The sequence below is a fragment of the Trachypithecus francoisi genome, unplaced genomic scaffold (assembly GCF_009764315.1).
Source record: "Trachypithecus francoisi isolate TF-2019V2 unplaced genomic scaffold, Tfra_2.0 Lachesis_group16, whole genome shotgun sequence".
NCBI lineage: Eukaryota > Metazoa > Chordata > Mammalia > Primates > Cercopithecidae > Trachypithecus > Trachypithecus francoisi.
The window spans coordinates 86,255,033-86,273,226 of NW_022681461.1; the positions used below are offsets into that span (position 1 = coordinate 86,255,033).

General features: G+C 39.8%; 2 protein-coding genes across 2 annotated transcripts in view; one reads left to right on the top strand and one right to left on the bottom strand.

Annotated features, from left to right (window-relative positions):
* The window catches only part of INVS (inversin), a 236,276-nt gene that overhangs the window by 213,140 nt on the left and 4,942 nt on the right, over positions 1-18,194 (bottom strand). The window contains exons 2-3 of the mRNA XM_033237968.1: positions 10,428-10,513; positions 1,476-1,538 (exon numbers count right to left, since the gene is read on the bottom strand). The gene's annotated coding sequence lies outside the window, so the exon portion shown is untranslated. The remainder of the gene's footprint in view (positions 1-1,475; positions 1,539-10,427; positions 10,514-18,194) is intronic.
* ERP44 (endoplasmic reticulum protein 44) overlaps positions 1-18,194 on the top strand; it is a 122,298-nt gene that overhangs the window by 9,009 nt on the left and 95,095 nt on the right. The window lies entirely within an intron of this gene.

Consider the following 18,194-nt stretch of genomic DNA (forward strand, 5'->3'; position numbering starts at 1 on the left):
GTTCTTTGTTAGTTTAACCTTTGAATGAAATGAACAGTTTCAGAGACCCTAATTTTGCTTTAGAGTTGCAGTATTCCCATCTTATCCACAGGAGATAATGTTCCAAGATGCTCAGGGTCTGCCTGAAATTGTGGATTATACTGAACCCTATATATACTACGTTTTTTCTTATTCATACATGCTTATGATAAAGTTTCCTTTACAAATTAGGCACGGTAAGAGATCAACAATAGTAACTCATAATAAAATATACTGTTCACAGTTCTTTATGGAAGATTTATTCTTAATCTAGATCTTAGCCACCTCAGCATATGATTTATTTTCTTTCCATATAAAGTCAAGAGCTTTCATCTTTTCACTTAAGGAAGCACTTTATGGCTTCTCTTTGGCATTTTTTTTTTTTTTTTTTGAGATGGAGTCTCACTCTGTTGCCCAGGCTGGAATTCAGTGGTGTGATATTGGTTCACTGCAACCTCTGCCTCCTGGGTTCAAGCGATTCTTCGGCCTCAGCCTCCCGAGTAGCTGAGATTACAGGCGCCCACCACTACATCCAGCTAAGTTTTGTATTGTTAGTAGAGTTGGGGTTTTGCCATGCTGGTTCAGTGGGTCTCGAACTCCTGACCTAAGGTGATCCACCTGCGTCGGCCCCGCAAAGTGCTGGGATTACAGGCATGAGCCACTGTGCCTGGCCTCTCTTTGGAATATCTTAATTGCCAACATCACTACTCTTGCTCTTTAGAGCCATTATTAAGTAAAGTAAGGGTTTCTTGAACACAAGTATCGTGATTCCAATACCACTACAGTTGATAAGGGGCAGGTTGTGTCTGCAGTGGGGATATGCTGGACAAAAGGATGATTCACATCCCACCTAATTTGAAGCAAGATGGTGTGAGTTTTCATCACACTACTTAGAACTGCATGCAATTTAAAACTTATAAAGTGTTTATTTCTGGAATTTTCCATTTAATGTTTTCAGATCATGATTGGATAAAGGGGACTAATATAAAGACTGTGCTACATTTTTAAAGCATGTATTCTTATTTGTTTCAGAAATCATCCAGTTTGTTTATTTGTACCTATACTCTGGTTTTAGGATATCTTCTGGAAGAGTCGAAGCATTTGTTTCCCTTAATGATCACTTGAATGTATATAGACTAAAGAGAAAACTTTTAGAAGAATGTTTAGTTTAGGGATCAGGGATTTGGGCCCAAATCTTGGATCTGCTACTCACCACCCTTGTTTCTTCTTAACATCTCTATTTTCCTATTAACCTCCGAGGAATAATACTGGTATTATGTCTGACTCCTAAGTGGTGATGGTATTCCATGCTACTATTATGATTTTATGAAACAAAAGTGGTGAAAGGTATCACCTTTTCTCATTCTTAGATCTCAGTTTCTTGTCCAATGCCTTATTGCAGAGTAAGTGTTTAATAACAATTTAAGTACTGTGGGAAAAGAAAAGATAAGGCTTACCTGAGGAGGATCAGGAGTGTATTAGGGGAGTTGTAGTTTGTAAGCATCACTGGACAGGTGAGCCTTGAAGCAAGTGAGAGAGTTAGTCATTTGAATTTTCTGGAGGAAGAACCTTCCAGGCAGGGCCATTAGTCAGTGTAAAGCACCTAATGTGGGAGTGTCCCAGGCATATTCAAGAAATAGCAAGGAGAGCAGTGTGGTTGTCATATAGTGAATAAGATACAGCATATTAGAAAATGAAGTCGGCTGGGTGTGGTGGCTCACGCCTGTAATCCCAGCACTTTGGGAGGCCCAGGCTGGTGGATCACGAGGTCAGGAGATCGAGACCATCCTGGCTAACACAGTGAAACCCCGTCTCTACTAAAAATACAAAAAGTTAGCTGGGCGTGGTGGCGGGCACTTGTAGTCCCAGCTACTTGGGAGGCTGAGGCAGGAGAATGGTGTGAACCCTGGAGGCGGAGCTTGCAGTGAACCGAGATCGTGCCAGTGCACTCCAGCCTGGGTGACAGAGTGAGATTCCATCTCAAAAAGAAAATGAAGTCATTTAGCAAAAACATATTTTGCAAAACTGTACTTACCCTTACTATGTATGTTGTTTACTGATAATTGTTTTTCTTTTTCTATTTTGTGCTTTATTTTATTTTTTAAAAATTGCTGATCTCGGCCGGGCGCGGTGGCTCAAGCCTGTAATCCCAGCACTTTGGGAGGCCGAGACGGGCGGATCACGAGGTCAGGAGATCGAGACCATCCTGGCTAATACGCTGAAACCCCGTCTCTACTAAAAATACAAAAACTAGCCGGGCGAGGTGGCTGGCGCCTGTAGTCCCGGCTACTCGGGAGGCTGAGGCAGGAGAATGGCGTAAACCCAGGAGGCAGAGCTTGCAGTGAGCTGAGATCTGGCCACTGCACTCCAGTCCGGGCGACAGAGCGAGACTCCGTCTCAAAAAAAAAAAAAAAAAAAAAAAAAAAAATTGCTGATCTCACTCAATAGGGAAGAACTTCCTAACTGGGTGGCTGACCCCACCTTGCCCCATTTGCCTCTGTTGGGAGTAACCTTGATTGTTTTGATTCTCTCTGTGTTACAGAAGGGGTCCCAACTTGCATTGTGAAAAATACTGTTGTAGTAACTTAAAATGTTAAACCAAAAGATTTCCTGACATATTTTTTAATTCCCAAAAGTGATAACACTTTCATGGTACGGAAAAGCATAATGAAGAAAAAAATGCATACACTAACCACTGATAACATTTTAGCATATTTCCTTTCAGTTTTGTTCTGTGCATATGTGTATGGATTTTTAATAGTAATGTGTGTATTTTTAACAATGTAAGATTAGACTCTTTTTGTTTAATCCTGGTGTAGAGTGGTAGACTACTGGTTCATAGAAATATAGAAAGAAAAGATACCCACATGCGTAGATGTATTCTACCACTTGGAAATAACTCCTAGCTTGACCATGTAACTTCAAAAAGTTGTTTAACCTTTCTGAGTTTCCATTTTCTTACATATCAGATAGAGATAAAGACCTCTCCTCCTTAGTTCTGGGATAACTAATGAGACTGAATGTGTTTGTAGTGCATTTTAAGAACCTAAACTCTTCTGGGTTTTGCCACATAATAGGTGCTCAATAAATGTTAAGATGAGGGACTGAGTGAATGAATGAATGACTAAATAGATATCCTTGTTTTGAAACTTTCAAGTTGTCTGTCCAATGGTATTAAAAGTGTGTGCATGGCCGGGCGCGGTGGCTCAAGCCTGTAATCCCAGCACTTTGGGAGGCCGAGACGGGCGAATCACGAGGTCAGGAGATCGAGACCATCCTGGCTAACACGGTGAAACCCCGTCTCTACTAAAAAATACAAAAAAATTAGCCGGGCGAGGTGGCGGGCGCCTGTAGTCCCAGCTACTCGGGAGGCTGAGGCAGGAGAATGGCGTGAACCCGGGAGGCGGAGCTTGCAGTGAGCTGAGATCTGGCCACAGCACTCCAGCCTGGGCGGCAGAGGGAGACTCCGTCTCAAAAAAAAAAAAAAAAAAAAAAAAAAAAAAAGTGTGTGCGCTGATGCAATGAGTTTCTATGACCAGCTTCTGGCCCCTGTGGTCTGTGGTCTTCTTATCCTAATAATTACATTGTCATTATGCCAACAAAAACAGCTTAAAAATGTGACTATTAAGTGAATAAGTTATCAGCTTTGCTCTGTTTTATAACTGTATTTTATTAGTATTATACATAAATTTGTTATATTATTTGGAAAAAAGCTTATGGAGGGAGCTGTGTTTTGTTGTATAGTCCATTGGTTTTAGAATTAAAGGAGATCAGGGTTTGAATCCTGTTCTGCCATTAATTTGGACACGTCACTTAGCTTATTTGAATCTTATTCATTTAATAAATATTTTCCCTTTTACTGTATACCAGAGACTGCAAAGTTTTTTTTTTTCATTTATAAAATAGGGATAATGTAATTCCTATTTCATGTTCAGAGTTGCTGTGATGATTTAAAGAGATAATATACGTGTTTGTAAACTGTAAACAGACGATACTGTTAGATTAAAATATTCGTGAATGCTTCAAACATTTGTTTGTTATGTGGATTCTTTCCCTAGAAGGCTAGGTGTGCAATTTATTTCCCTTTCAGGGAGAGTTGATCAATTTTGGAAGTAGTTCTATGGTCTGGATTTCTGGGGTAACTGAGAGTACTAGAAGGTAGAGTGACTTTGAAGCTAAAAAGACCTGCTTCATTCCTAGCTCCCTCTCTTTTTAGCTGTTGTGATAGTAGGCAAATTTCTTTATCTTTGTATCAATTTTTTCTAAAAGTGAGAATAATTATTCTGCAAGATTGTGAGATTAAGATATAATGTATGTGAAAGACGTTGTATGATGTCTGGCATGTAGGAGATGCTTTTTTCTAAGGTAATAGTAGAAAAGGAAATGTTGTTAAGTGAATGGAGTCGTTGTGAAATGGAGAAAGCACCTTAGAAGAGGATAGTGCTTGTGCTGACATCCTTCTGTGATTATGTTATCTTTTGACCCTCTGAAATGAGTAAATGGGGGAGGCTTTTAATTTTAAAAGTCAAGTCTAGATATTAGTGGTTTCTTAGAGTATTTGTTAACTTGTCTCTCTCCTTTGGTAAGTTATGACATAGCCTTATCAAAATAGTGACAAATATGATTGATAGAAATAAAAAATCTAACTTGATATGCATTTCAGCTTTTAATACAAAAGCAGATAAATTCCTGTAAGTGGTATAAATGAAAGTGAGGAAGCATGCTTTATGCCCTGCTGTTTGAAAGGTATCATTTGCTCTACATAGAAAAACATCATTTCTATTACTTTGAACATTCAAAATCATTCAAAAAATACATCTCTGACTCTTGTAGTTAACTAGGTATGTGGAAAATGATGATGATTCTTTAGAAATATATAATCTTTCTCTAGTTGAATTTAGTAAGAAAAGAGTAGATTGTGCTGCAGATTTCTCATTACTGAAAATATGAAAACATAAAAATTCTGTTTAAGTGGAAGTTTTTTTTTTTTTTTTTTTTGAGAGAGTTTCGCTCTTGTTGCCCAGGCTGGAGTGCAATGGTGTGATCTCGTCTCACCGCAACTTCTGCCTCCCAGGTTCAAGCAGTTCTCCTGCCTCAGCCTCCCAAGTAGCTGAGATGACAGGCATGCACCACCATGCCCAGCTAATTTTGTAGTTTTAGTAGAGGTGCGGTTTCACCATGTTGGCCAGGCTGGTCTCAAACTGCTGATCTCAGGTGATCCACCTGCCTCGGCCTCCCAGAGTGCTGGGATTACAGGCGTGAGCCACTGCACCCAGCCAGTGTGGAAGATTTCAAATTGCTAGTTATGCAGTTTCATTTGCTCCTGTAAGCTTAACTTACATACACCATAGTTACCATAGTTCTGTGGTCTGGAATATTGCTTCCATTGGGATATAGTTTTTTACACAAAAGCATATGTAATATTTACTACTTTTAGTAAGTTTTGGCCCTTAAGCTAAATCTGTTTATAGACTTGATGAAACTGGGGATTTAACAAATCTATTTAAATTTAGATACTATAATGAAGGTATTTGGTGAGAACCTGTTGGCAGATAAAGTAGATTATGATGGATATTTTAATTTGGGATCAAGAAAAGCTCATTATATGGTCTTGCTTTTCTGATCTATACCTACCATTGGAAAGGTGGAGAGTTGGTTAAAAGAGAAGGGTAAATTGTATTTTCCATTCTACAACGATAAGTAAAATTATAAAGACTTCCTTGATACACACTAGTTATTGTCTTGAATAAAAAAGTGCTTTAAAATACATAATAACCGAGCCCTCAATAAGTTTTGTAACTTTTAATTCTAAGAAGTATCCATTATCCTGTAGCAAAATAATCAGAGGGTTCTGATTTCTTCATTTGTACCATGAGGCAAGAGAAACCACCTGGCTAGTATGACTGAAGTGGCTAATTGTGGTCAGGCTGTTGTGTTTGTTGCCTTAGCTTTTTGTGGTTAATGCCTTTCTTAGCTTACTTTATTTGGGGAATACCCTTTCTACAGTTGTAGCTAGTGTCTCTGGATTATCTTTAGTTCTTACTTCTAGTGCAAAATGGATTGTGGTATTTAAGGAAATAAGCAGGAAACTTTTCCATAGTTCCGTATGATACAATTTTCTAAGAGTCTGTGACTTATTTTTGAATATTACTTTGAAGTATTAGTTAATAAATATTCTGTAATATTGTAAAAATAGGATAAAAGATGTTTTCTTAGTGGCTTTAAATGCACTTTTATTCAGGTTGTTTAAATAGTTTTTAGTTTAAAGAAGCAACAAGGGTGTCTTCAGGGCACGATTTCTTTAAAGAGAATTATGGACTCTTGAATTATTATCAGTTTGTTAACCCATTGTCAGTTACTGAGGTAATTCATATCAGATATTTTAGGTAATTAAAACCAGTATCATTAAAACAAAACAAATTTGGATGGAAATCATTAAAAAGTACACACAATCATCCTCTTTATGTTTAGTTTCTGAAATGGTGTTTGTTAATGCCCTTGTGCGTAAGTCCAGAGTAGCACATCATATAAGGGATGGCTAATTTTATCTGTTGGTGACAGGCAGAGTCAATGTGGTTTTGCTTGATTTGCATCTGTGAAAACTTTTAAGGTTGTAGATAGAAAGATTATAAATAGAAGAGCCTGTTGTCTGACATAATGGAGGCTATCATACATTATTTAACTTTTTTTAAGTGACTGTGATATATTCCCTAGGTTGGAGTAGCTTCCTAATTACAAATTGTAATATTCTTTGGTAAGTCTTCTACTGTAAGACTCTTAGAGCATTTCCTACCGTTAACTACCCCATTCTTCCCTGTTATGCTGTTTTCTCTGGTTCTTTTATGCTCCAGTAGTTCCATCTGTCTGTCTGTCTGTCTGTCTGTCTCTCTCTCTGTGTCTGACTGTTTTCTTTTGCTTTTTCACTGGGTGGAAAAGGGAAAAATATCTACATTTAAGGGACAGAAGACCATAAGGAGATAGATGTGGATACTCTCTAATGTACTATCTTAGAGCTTTTCTCCTGTCCTATTGCATCTTGATATCCAGTCATTTTAATTCCTATCCACTATTCAATTTTATTATTGTATCTCTATAGATTGGAGTAGCTGGGAGCTTGTTAGTGCTTCTATTAGTGCCTTGGACAGTGTTACTTTCTTGGTGCATTAGTCCTGGGTGTAAAAGGTAGTCAAACACAATTTACAAATTTCCCATGCTAGTTGGTAGAAGGTAACTCATCTTCTGACAGCTGTTTCCCCATTGACTAGAGGAAGGCATGTGCTAGTGAAATTGAAGTAGATCTGTGACTGCACAGAAATTCTTTTCTCTCAAACAGTCTTCCCGTTCAGTTCTCAGTCACCTACGTTTGAAGTCTTACACTTTTTGACTTATTGTACTTTCAACCCTTCTCATGGCTTTTTATTTTTTGCTATAGCTGATATCAACCCCCCTATCTGGCTTTCAGTGCTCTATTTTATATACACCTTGCTTTTTTCCTTTAATAATGTATTTTGGAGATCTTTCCATTAGTACGTCGAGAATGTCCTCATTTTTATTTTCATAGTGGCATAGAGTTCCATTGTATTGATGCATTGTAATTTATCCACTCTCTGATGAATATTCAGGTTGTTTCCAATCTTTTGCTATTACAAATAATATTACAGTGGATAACATTATATGTTCATCATCTTTGTTCATTTTTTTTTTTTATTGGAATGTTGTCTTTTCCTTACCCATTTCCAGGAGCTTTTTATAATTTAGGGAAATTCTTTTTATGTTTTCTCAGTTTCTTTTCTCTTTTTTTTGTTGGTTCATTCTTTCTATTATTTGTTATATGGTTCTTTTGTGTAATAAGTGGGCTTGTGTTTGTAGTTTAATCAATCTTTTATGGCTTTGGATTATGATTCATAATTAGAAATGCCTTCTCCATTCCAAGATTTGAAAATAATTCTCATGTATTTTCTTTGGCTACTTTTATGATTTCAGTGGAAATATGTAAATCTTTAGATTTATTTGAAATACATTCTCATGAGGATTTAGAGCATACTTTTAAATATATAGTTAACCCCTTGAACAACATAGGTTTGAACTACATGGATCTACTTGTACGTGGATTTTTTTTTTTTTTTCCTACAGTAGGCCCTCCATTTCCGTCAAGTTTCACATAGGCCCTCCATATCCAGCAAGTTTCATGTCCACAACCAAATGCAGATCTAAAATACTGTATTCATAGAATGTGAAACCCAAGGATATGGAGGACCAACTTTTTGTATCTGTGGGTTCCACAGGGCTAATTGTGGGTCTTGATTATGCATGGATTTTGGTGGAGTGTCCTGGTACCAATCTCCTGTAGGTACCCAGGGACGACTGTATATATTTTTTCAGGTGACTGCCTGTTGTTCCAAACCAGTTTATTTGCCTATCTTTTCTCTCTGACTATAGCATCTCTTTATTTGGGTTTATTAGTGGACTTTATCTTCAGTTCCTTTTTTCTGCATATATATATGTGTATTTTTTTTTTATATTTCACTTTAAGTTCTGGGATACATGTGCTGAATGTGCAGGTTTGTTACATAGGTATACATGTGCCATGGTGGTTTTCTGCTTATATTTTAGAATGGGCTTTTTTGGTTTAAAAAAACCTTTTGGTATTTTATTCATTACATTGCATGTGTATTTTAACTGAGGGAGGCTTGACTGCTCTATGATGTTTCCTGTTCATGAAGATGGTATGTATTTCTACAAGCTCAAGTGTCCTTTTAGGTCCTTTGGGACAATTTAAAAGTTTTTTTGTTTTTACATTTTGTTTATTTATTCCTAGACATTTGGTCCCTTTTTTGTTGCATTATAAACAGGCTTTTTTCCTCTTCCATTGCATACTTTGTTTTATGTGTGTGTATGTTATTAATTTTGTATATTAATCTTATATCTAATATCTTTCACAGTCTCTGATTATTTGTGGTATTATTTTAGTTAATTTGTTTTTGGTTGTCATGTATTCAGTTATGTCATTTGCAGTGAGTGGCAATTTTATCTCCTCTTTTCTCATTTTTATACCTACAATTTTTTTCCTAATTACTTTGTCTTGTACCTCCAAAAATGTTAAATGAATGTTAAATAATAGTGTTCTTAATGACATTCCTTGTCTTGTTCTAAATTTAGTAATAATGCCTTTAGTATTTCCCCAATAGATGTGATTATGGCTTTGGGCTAAGACAGATGTATATTTTTTCTGTTAAGTGAGTAGCATTTTAAATCAAGAATGCTGTTGGACTTTGTCAAATACCTTTTTATCATCTGTTGAGATGATTATATCAGATTTAACATTAGTAAATGTCGCTTAGGTCATTTTTGTTAATATTTATGTTTTTTTTTTACTTGATCTGTCATTGACTGAGATAAGTAAATTAAAATTTATATTACAGATTCATTTCTCTTTCTACATGTATCTCCCATAATTTCTGCTTTACAGATGTTGCTGCTGTGCTATTTCATATATAGATGTTTACAACTGTTACATTGTCATTGCAAATTGCGCTGTTAGCCTTTGAAAGTGCCCTTTCCTTTTTGTCTTAGTAAATGCTTTTTGGCCCCATTTCACTTTGTTTAGTAACTAAAGATGGGTACCTCCCAGCTTTTCCATTATTTGTATTTGCTAGTATTACTTTATTTATTTTTTAGTTTCCAACCTTTTGGAATTACTTTCTTTTATAGGTATATCTCTTATTTTTCAGAATAGAGTTGGGTTTTACTTTATGACCTACTGTGAAAACTTTTAATAGGTCAGTTAAACCTTTTATAATTTCTGATATAAATTCTTTTGTAATTACTGATATAGATGTATTTAGTCTTGATTTTCATATTATTTTTTCAGTTTTTCTAAATATATTTTACTATGCAATCTAGGTTTTTTGTTTATTTTGAAAAGTAGTTCTTTTCATATATAGGAAGCTTTTTTTTCTTATATTGGTAATCACAATAATTAAATCTTATGTTCCTCAATGTGTGTCATTCTACATACTGGTAAGATAATTATCTTTATTAAGATGCTGTATTATGTTAGTTTCCTATACCCACATTTGCAAGGCAGCTCATTGGAGGATCAAGTCCATAGCTCTTTACAGTCTTGCCCCAAATTAACCTTGCATCTTTATCTTCTAATGAGGCCCTACATGAACTTTCATAGCCAGGATTCACTACTCTCTTCATCCATAGACACTGCTCTGTTCATCCAACCCATGCAGTGCTCCCTGCCTTGTTTTGGCCCTCTCTGTAAATTTTTCTAGTATACTTTCTATTAGCCTTACAGTACATGCATCATACATATTATGTACTTGATCATGAAAATCTCCCTAAGTGAATTGTAGGCTCTTGTAGGACAGAATGTATCTTGAATTTCCTGCGGACCTTACCTGGTGCAGTGCTTTCATCTTCATAGGTTTTCATCTGAGGACTACCATGAGCTTGTGGAAGAGTAGGTGGATATGTTCGTGATGAGCTGTATATGATAGAATTTTCATCAATGTGTGGAAGAGAAAGGTGAGCAGATGTTCAGTCCTATAAGGAAAACCTTCTAGCGGCATTACTTTACAATGGATTGGATTTTCCTGTAAGCTCTCTGTCATGGCAAACATTCAATTGTAGGGTAAACGGCCATTCTGCTCGGGGGTGCTGTTAAGGAGAAGGAGAAGTGAAAGGGAAAGAGTATTCTAAAATTAGGTAAACCAGGGCTCGCTTTATCTTTGTAATTCTGAATACCTATGATTTTGACCTAAATAAAGGAGAAACCATAGAGGATTTATTTGTTTAATATGGGAATTGAGGAATTGACAACGATAATATGATAGGAAATTAAACAATAATACACTTACTTTATATATAACTGAATAATCTTTGAAGTTGATGATTCTGTTTTTTGTTTGTTTGTTTGTTTGTTTGTTTTAAAGACAGCACTCACTCTGTCACCCAGGCTAGAGTGCAGTGGTGCGATCATAGTACACTGTAACCTAGAACTCCTGAGCTCAAGTGATTTTCCTGCCTCAGCCTCCTAAGAAGCTAGGACTATACGCATGTACCACTATGCCCTGTTAATTTTTTATTTTTGCAGTGAGAAAGGGGTCTTGCCATGCTGACAGGGCTGGTCTCTAACTCCTGGCCTCAAGATCCTCCTGCCTCTGCCTCCCAAAGTGCTGGAATTACAGGCATGAGTCACTGTGCCTGACCTGATTCTGTTTTCCAGTGCTCTCTTTACATCTCATGATATAAACAAAATTAAAACTTACAATATATATTTTTATGGCTTTCACATTTGATCATTTCTTAGACTACTGAAAGAGTCCTGTTAATAAGAGTGTCAGCCAGGCATAGTGGCAGTGAACAATATGTTTATATTAGGGTTCTCTAGAAAAGCAGAACTAATAGGGTGTCTGTGTGTGTGTGTGTGTGTGTGTGTGTGGTGTGTGTAAAGGGGAGTTTATTAAGGAGTATTAACTCACACAATCACAAGGTCCCACAATAGGCTGTCTGCAAGCTGAGGAGCAAGGAGAGCCAGTCTGAATGCCAAAGCTGAAGAACTTGGAGTCAGTTGTTTGAGGAAAGGAAGCATCCAACACTGGAGAAGGGTGTAGGCAGGGAAGCTAAACCGGTCTAGCTTTTTCACGTTTTTCTGCCTGCTTTATATCCTGGCCATGCTGGCAGCTGATTAAATGGTGCCCACCCAGATTAAGGGTGAGTCTGCCTTTCCCAGCCCACTGACTCAGATGTTAATCTCCTTTGACAGCACCCTCACAGACATACCCAAGATTAATACTTTGCGTCCTTCAAGCCAATCAAGTTGACAGTGTTAACCATCACACATCCACCCCTTGTCAACTTGAACCATATACATCTCCTGAGATCATACATAATCTTTAAATAAAGACAATGATAAGGTCATAATTATGCCTAACATGATACAACTATCCTTTATACAACCGGAAACGCACCAGTCCCCAACCCAAATACTACTACATCAAGTTAACAATACTTAAATGCTGATATGAAGTCAATAAATCTTATGTCACGTGATAAAGGAAATAAAATGAAGATTTTTTCTTTTTTTTTTTTTTTTTTTTGAGATGAAGTCTTGCTCTTGTCACCCAGGCTGGATTGCAATAGCATGATCTTGGCTCCCTGCAGCCTCCGCTTCCTGGGTTCAAGGGATTCTCCTGCCTCAGCCTCCCAAGTAGCTGGAATTACAGGCATGCACCACCACACCCAGCTAATTTTTATATTTTTAGTAGAGACGGGGTTTCGCCATGTTAGCCAGGCTGGTCTCAAACTCCTGACCTCAGGTGATCCACCCACCACTGCCTCCCAAAGTGCTGGCATTACAGGCATGAGCCACTGCACCTGGCCTTTTTTTTTCTCTCTTTTTTTTTTAGATAGAGTCTTGCTCTGTCACCCAGGCTGGAGTGCAGTGGCGCAATCTCAGCTCACTGCAACCTCCACCTCTCAGGTTTGAGCCATTCTCCTACCTCAGCCTCCTTAGTAGCTGGGATTACAGGCGCCTGCCACCACGCCCAGCTAATTTTTGTACGTTTGGTAGAGACAGGGTTTCACCACGTTGGCCAGGCTGGTCTTGAGCTCCTGATCTCAGATGATCCGCCCGCCTTGGCCTCCCAAGTACTGGGATTACAAGCATGAACCACCAAGCCTGGTCTGAAGATATTTTCTTAGTACAAGTGTATACATGCACAAAGATGTTTTTAAGAAAAGAAGGAGGAAATACTCATGACAATTACAGTCCTCATTTCTGCAACTGGCCATGTGGTCATAATTGGTATTGATGACTGCCTTCTTCTACCCATTCTGTATTTCCTTTGCCTTCAGCAAGCACCTCAGCAGGTTATGGGTTTTTTTTCCTGGTGGTTGTGTTTTTTTTTTTTTTTTTTTTTTTTGCTGGTGGAGTGACCCAAACCTTCATTCCTGAAGTGTCTGGGCCATTTGTAGTCCTGCCTGAATTGGGCTGTTGTGATTGATCACAAGGCATAGTAATACTAAGAGATGCCCTAACAGATCTCCTGTATTACATGTATACTCTTCCTTACCTCTGTTATGGAGGAGTAGACTGATTGCATCTTCATAGTCTGAGTCAGTCACCCCAGCCAACATTGTACGTCCCTTCTTAGCCTGTTGGCTTAAAGGTAGGAGGAGCCCAAAGTGTCCAGCTGGCAACCTGAACTTCCACTTTAATGGAATTGTTGTTGTGTCATTCCTCCCTCTGGAACTAAGACCTCTAGGCCAGCAGAATGTAATGTTGTAGGAACACGAAGCAAAAATTTTGCCAGTGGATCACTAGGGGTGATGGTGAGTGGTGCCACTTCCAGCCCTTGATTCCTGGACCTGTGAATCCTGGCTATGGGAGAAATAGTACCATATATTGGATGCTGATTCAGAGCATACATGACCTTCTGGAGAACTTTGCCCGAGCCCTGCAAAGTATTGTCACCTAGTTGACATTGTAATTGTGACTTCAAAGGCCATTCCACTGTTCTGTCAATCTAGCTGCTTCAGGATGATGGGAACATGCTAATACCAGTGAATTTCATAAGCAAGAGCCCACTGCCACACTTCTTTAGTCGTAAAGTGAGTACCTTGGTCAGAGGCAATGCTGTGTGGAATACTGTAACAGTGGATAAGGCATTCCATGAGTCCACAGATGGTAGTCTTGGCAGAAGCCAGAAGCATTGTGTGCAGGATAGGCAAACCCATATCTGGAGTAAGTGTCTGTTCCAGTGAGGACAAACCTCTGCCCTTTCCATGATAGAAGAGGTCCAGTATAATCAACCTGCCACCAGGTAGCTGGCTGATCACCCCAAGGAATGGTGCCTTATTGAGGGCTCAGTGTTGGTCTCTGCTGCTGGCAAATTGGGCACTCAGCAGTGGGTCAGCCTTGGTGAGTGAAGTCCATGTTGCTGAGCCCATGTGTAACCTCCATCCCTGCCACCATGGCTACTTTGTTCATGGGGCCCACTGGGCAATGACAGGGGTGGTTCGGGAAAGAGGCTTAGTGGCATCCACAGAATGGATCATCCTATCCACTTGGTTATTAAAATCCTCCTCTGCTGAGATCACCCATCGGTGGGCACTCACATGGGATACAAATATCTTCACAACTTTTGACCACTCAGAGAGGTCCATCCACATACCTCTTCCCCAAATTTCCTTGTCACCAATTTTCCAATCATGCTTCTTCTAAGTCACTGACCATCCAGCCAAATCATTGGCTACAGCCCATGAATCAGTATATAATCACATATCTGGCCATTTCTCCTTCCATGCAAAGTGCACAGCCAGTTACACTGCTTGAAGTTCTGCCTGCTGGGAAGATTTCCCTTCATGCTATCCTTTAGGGATGTCCTAGAAAGGGGCTGTGGTGCTGCAGCTGTCCACTTTTGGGTGGTGCCTGCATGTCGTGCAGAACCATCTGTGAACCAGGCCCTAATCTTCTCTTCCTCTGTCAACTGATCATAGGGAACTCCCCAAGAGGCCATCGGTGCAGGTTGGGGACGAGAAGGTAGGGTGGCAAGAGTGGAGACCATGGACATTTGAACCACTTCCTCATGTAACTTATTTGTGCCTTCAGGACCTGCTTGAGCCTGATCATGTATGTACCACTTCCATTTAATGATGGAATGCTGCTGTGCACCACCCACTTTAATGGCTAAATGGGTCAGAAAGCACCCAGTTCATGATAGGCAGCTCACGTCACATGGTGACTTGAGGACCTATCGTCAAACATAAGTTTCCACCAAAGCTCAGTAACAGGCCAAGAGCTGTCACTCAAAAGGAGAGTAGTTATCTGCAAAAGATGGCAGGGCCTTGCTCCAAAATCCTAGAGGCCTCCACTGTGATTCACCTATAGGGGCCTGACAAAGGCTGCAGACAGCATCTCTATCTGCCACGGAGGCCTCAAGCACCATTGGATCTGCTGGGTTACATGGCCCAAGTGGCAGAACAGCTTGCACAGCAGCCTGGACCTATTGCAGAGCCGTCTTCTGTTCTTGACTCCACTCAAAACTGGCAGCCTTTTGAGTCACTCAATAAATAGGCCAGAATAACACACTTAAATGAGGAATGTGTTACCTCCAAAATCCAAATAGGCCCACTAGGCATTGTGCCTGTTTCTTGATTGTAGGAGGGGCCAAATGCAGCAACTTATCCTTCACCTTAGAAGGAATATCTTGACAGGCCCCACACCACTGGAATCCTAGAAATTTTCCTGAGGTAGAAGTTCCCTGAATTTTATTCGAATTTATTTCTCATCCTCTGGCATGCAAATGCCTCACCAATAAGTCCCGTGTGTTTGCTACTTCTTGCTCTCTGGATCCAGTTAGCATAATGTCATCAATGTGATGGACCAGTGTGATATCTGTGGAAGTGAAAAGTGATCAAGGTCTCTCCAAATAAGATTATGACACAAAGCTGGAGAGTTGATATACCCCTGAGGTGGGACAGTAAAGGTATATTGCTGGCCTTGCCAGCTGAAGGCAAATTGCTTCTGGTGGGCCTTATGGACAGGAATGGAGAAAAAAAGCATTTGTGAAATCAGTGGCTGCATACTGGGTACCAGGAGATGTGTTAGTTTGCTCAAGCAGTGAAACCACATCTGGTACAGCTGCTGCAGTTGGAGTTACCACTTGGTTAAGCTTACGATAATCCACTGTCATTCTCCAAGATCCATCTGTCTTCTGCACAGGCCGGATAGGGATGTGCTGGGAATCACCACCCCTGCATCTTTCAAGTCCTTGATGGTGACACTAATGTATGTAGTCCCTCCAAGGATGCGATATTGTTTTTGACTTACCATTTTTCTAGGTAGAGGCAGCCATAATGGCTTCCATTTGGCCTTTCCCACCATCATTGCCCTCACTCTACCAGTCAGGGAGCCAATGTGAGGCTTCCGCCAGCTACTAAGTATGTCTCTGCCAATTAGGCATTCTGGCACCTGGAAAATGACTACAGGATGAGTCTGGGAACCCACTGGACCCACTATAAGTCAGACCTGAGCTAAAAGTCCATTAACCTGACCTCCATAAGCCCTTGCTTTAACTGGAGGACCATGATGGCATTTTGGGTCCCCTGGAATCAATGTCAGCTCAGATCCAGTGTCCAGTAGTCCCCAAAATGTCTGATCATTTCCCTTTCCCCAATGCACAGTTCCCCTGGTAAAAGGCCGGAGGTCTCCTTGGGGAAGGATGGGAGAAAGATTCACTGCATAAATTGTTGGTAGTGTAGTGGGGTCCTTCCTCAAAAGGACCCAGCCTCCCCTTCACTCGAGGGATTCTGGGTCTATAAACTGGCTCAAGTCTGGAAATTGATTGAGGGGCCATGATTCTTGGTTTATAATTCAAATTAGTCTTTTGTCCATTCGACCTACAAGTTTTTTCCTTATATAAATTAAGTAGGAATACAGTAGGCTTCCTATCAATTTCACTCCTAGTAACACTGTGATTAATTAGCCAATGCCAGAGCTCTACATGAGTCAGACTATTCTGGATAGTGTTATTCAGTGTGATAACCCAGCAGTCTTGAATGTTTTTGGCACCAGGCACTGGTTTTGTAGAAGACTGATGGGGGTGGGGAGGATAGTTTCAGGACAAAACTGTGGACTAGTACTGGTCTGCAGCCTTGGGTTTGGGGACCCCTGTGATAACCCACTTTGTACATTTAGCTCTAGTGAAATTTACCTTTTCAGAAAGATTAATCCCCAAAAGTCTTAGCTTTGTAATGATGGAGTGTGTTGAAAAGCATGGATCATGGCTTTTTAAGGGACTTCCAAAGGAGACTTTCTCTCCAAAATATTTTGAGCAGTATTGTTTGAATAAGTGTATAATAGTCTTTAGAGCAGTATTTTTGGAACTGCAAACTGGGATACAGTTTGGGCTTACTTTCAACATTAATTAAAAGGATAGGAATAGAAAATATTACTGTGCATTGAATGTAGTAAGGATAGGTAGTTTTGAGAAACTTTTATTTGTGTTTCTGTTTACTAGACTACGGTGTAAAGTGTATTTCTTGCTGTGAATCATGGTCAAAAAAAGTTTGAAAAGCCTCTGCTGTTAGATGATAACACACATTTGGATATTAACTTCTTAGAGGTTAGTATAGGTAGTCTCACCTATGTAAAATGTAATTGAAAATTTCTGTTGCTGTGTATTTGTCAAAAAAGTCCAGTAATGATTTTAATGCTTCTCTTCAATGGAAGACAAATTCCACAGAAAGAAGGCATATCTGCATCTCTCCTGAATCTTAGAACATCAGAATCAAAAGCAGCCTTAGATTATTAGTTCAGCTTATTTATGGACAAATAGAAATCTGAGGTCAGAAGGTAGAGAAATGCATGCCTAAGTTGACACTGTGAGTGGTAGAACTGGTACCAAAACTTAGGTCTCTTGACTCCCAACTCATAGACTGCAGAAGGTCAATTGTAGTTTAATCATAATTGTAATGTAATGGGGAGCCAAGCAAGAAGACACGAGTTAGATGAGAACTGAGGTAGCCTTTATTGGGCTCACGGGCGAGGTTCACCGGTCCTCTAGGAGGGCCGAGGAAGTTGCGCGCGGGGCAGGTATCGGGCCTTTTATAGGGCGAGGTAGGCGGAGTCTGTAGGTTTAGGTTTCCTGAGTTAGGTTTCGATTTCTGAGGAATGACGTGTCCAGGAGTTTGCGCAGAGCGGGGGGTTTTTGGTGGGTGCCGGCTTTTTTCACGCACTGAAAGTCTTAGCAGGAAGTGAAGGGTGGGAAGTCCTAACAAAGGACCTGCCATATGGCGTGATACCGCCATGTTGGGTCTAGGTTCCTGCGTAACATTCCGACCTCTTTCTAATAAGAAAAAGGGGCAACGTGTTCATCTGCCTGCTGATATAGGCCGTCATGGGGTTCTTCGGAGGTCGGAACTTGGGTATAGGGGTGGATAGCATCTGATTGAAAGTGACCCGGGAGACTTCTTTCATGTGGTCCTGGATGAAGTGGAGGACACAGGGAGCTATGAGTAGCAAGAAGCTAATGATTAGAAAGGGTAGGACCCAACCGGCCATAGACGTCTGCCACCACCCAAGTGAGGGCCCTGATCCAAGGTTTTTCTGGTGGAGTCCTTCCCGAATCTTTTCTAGAGTGAGGAGACTGGTTTCTACCAGT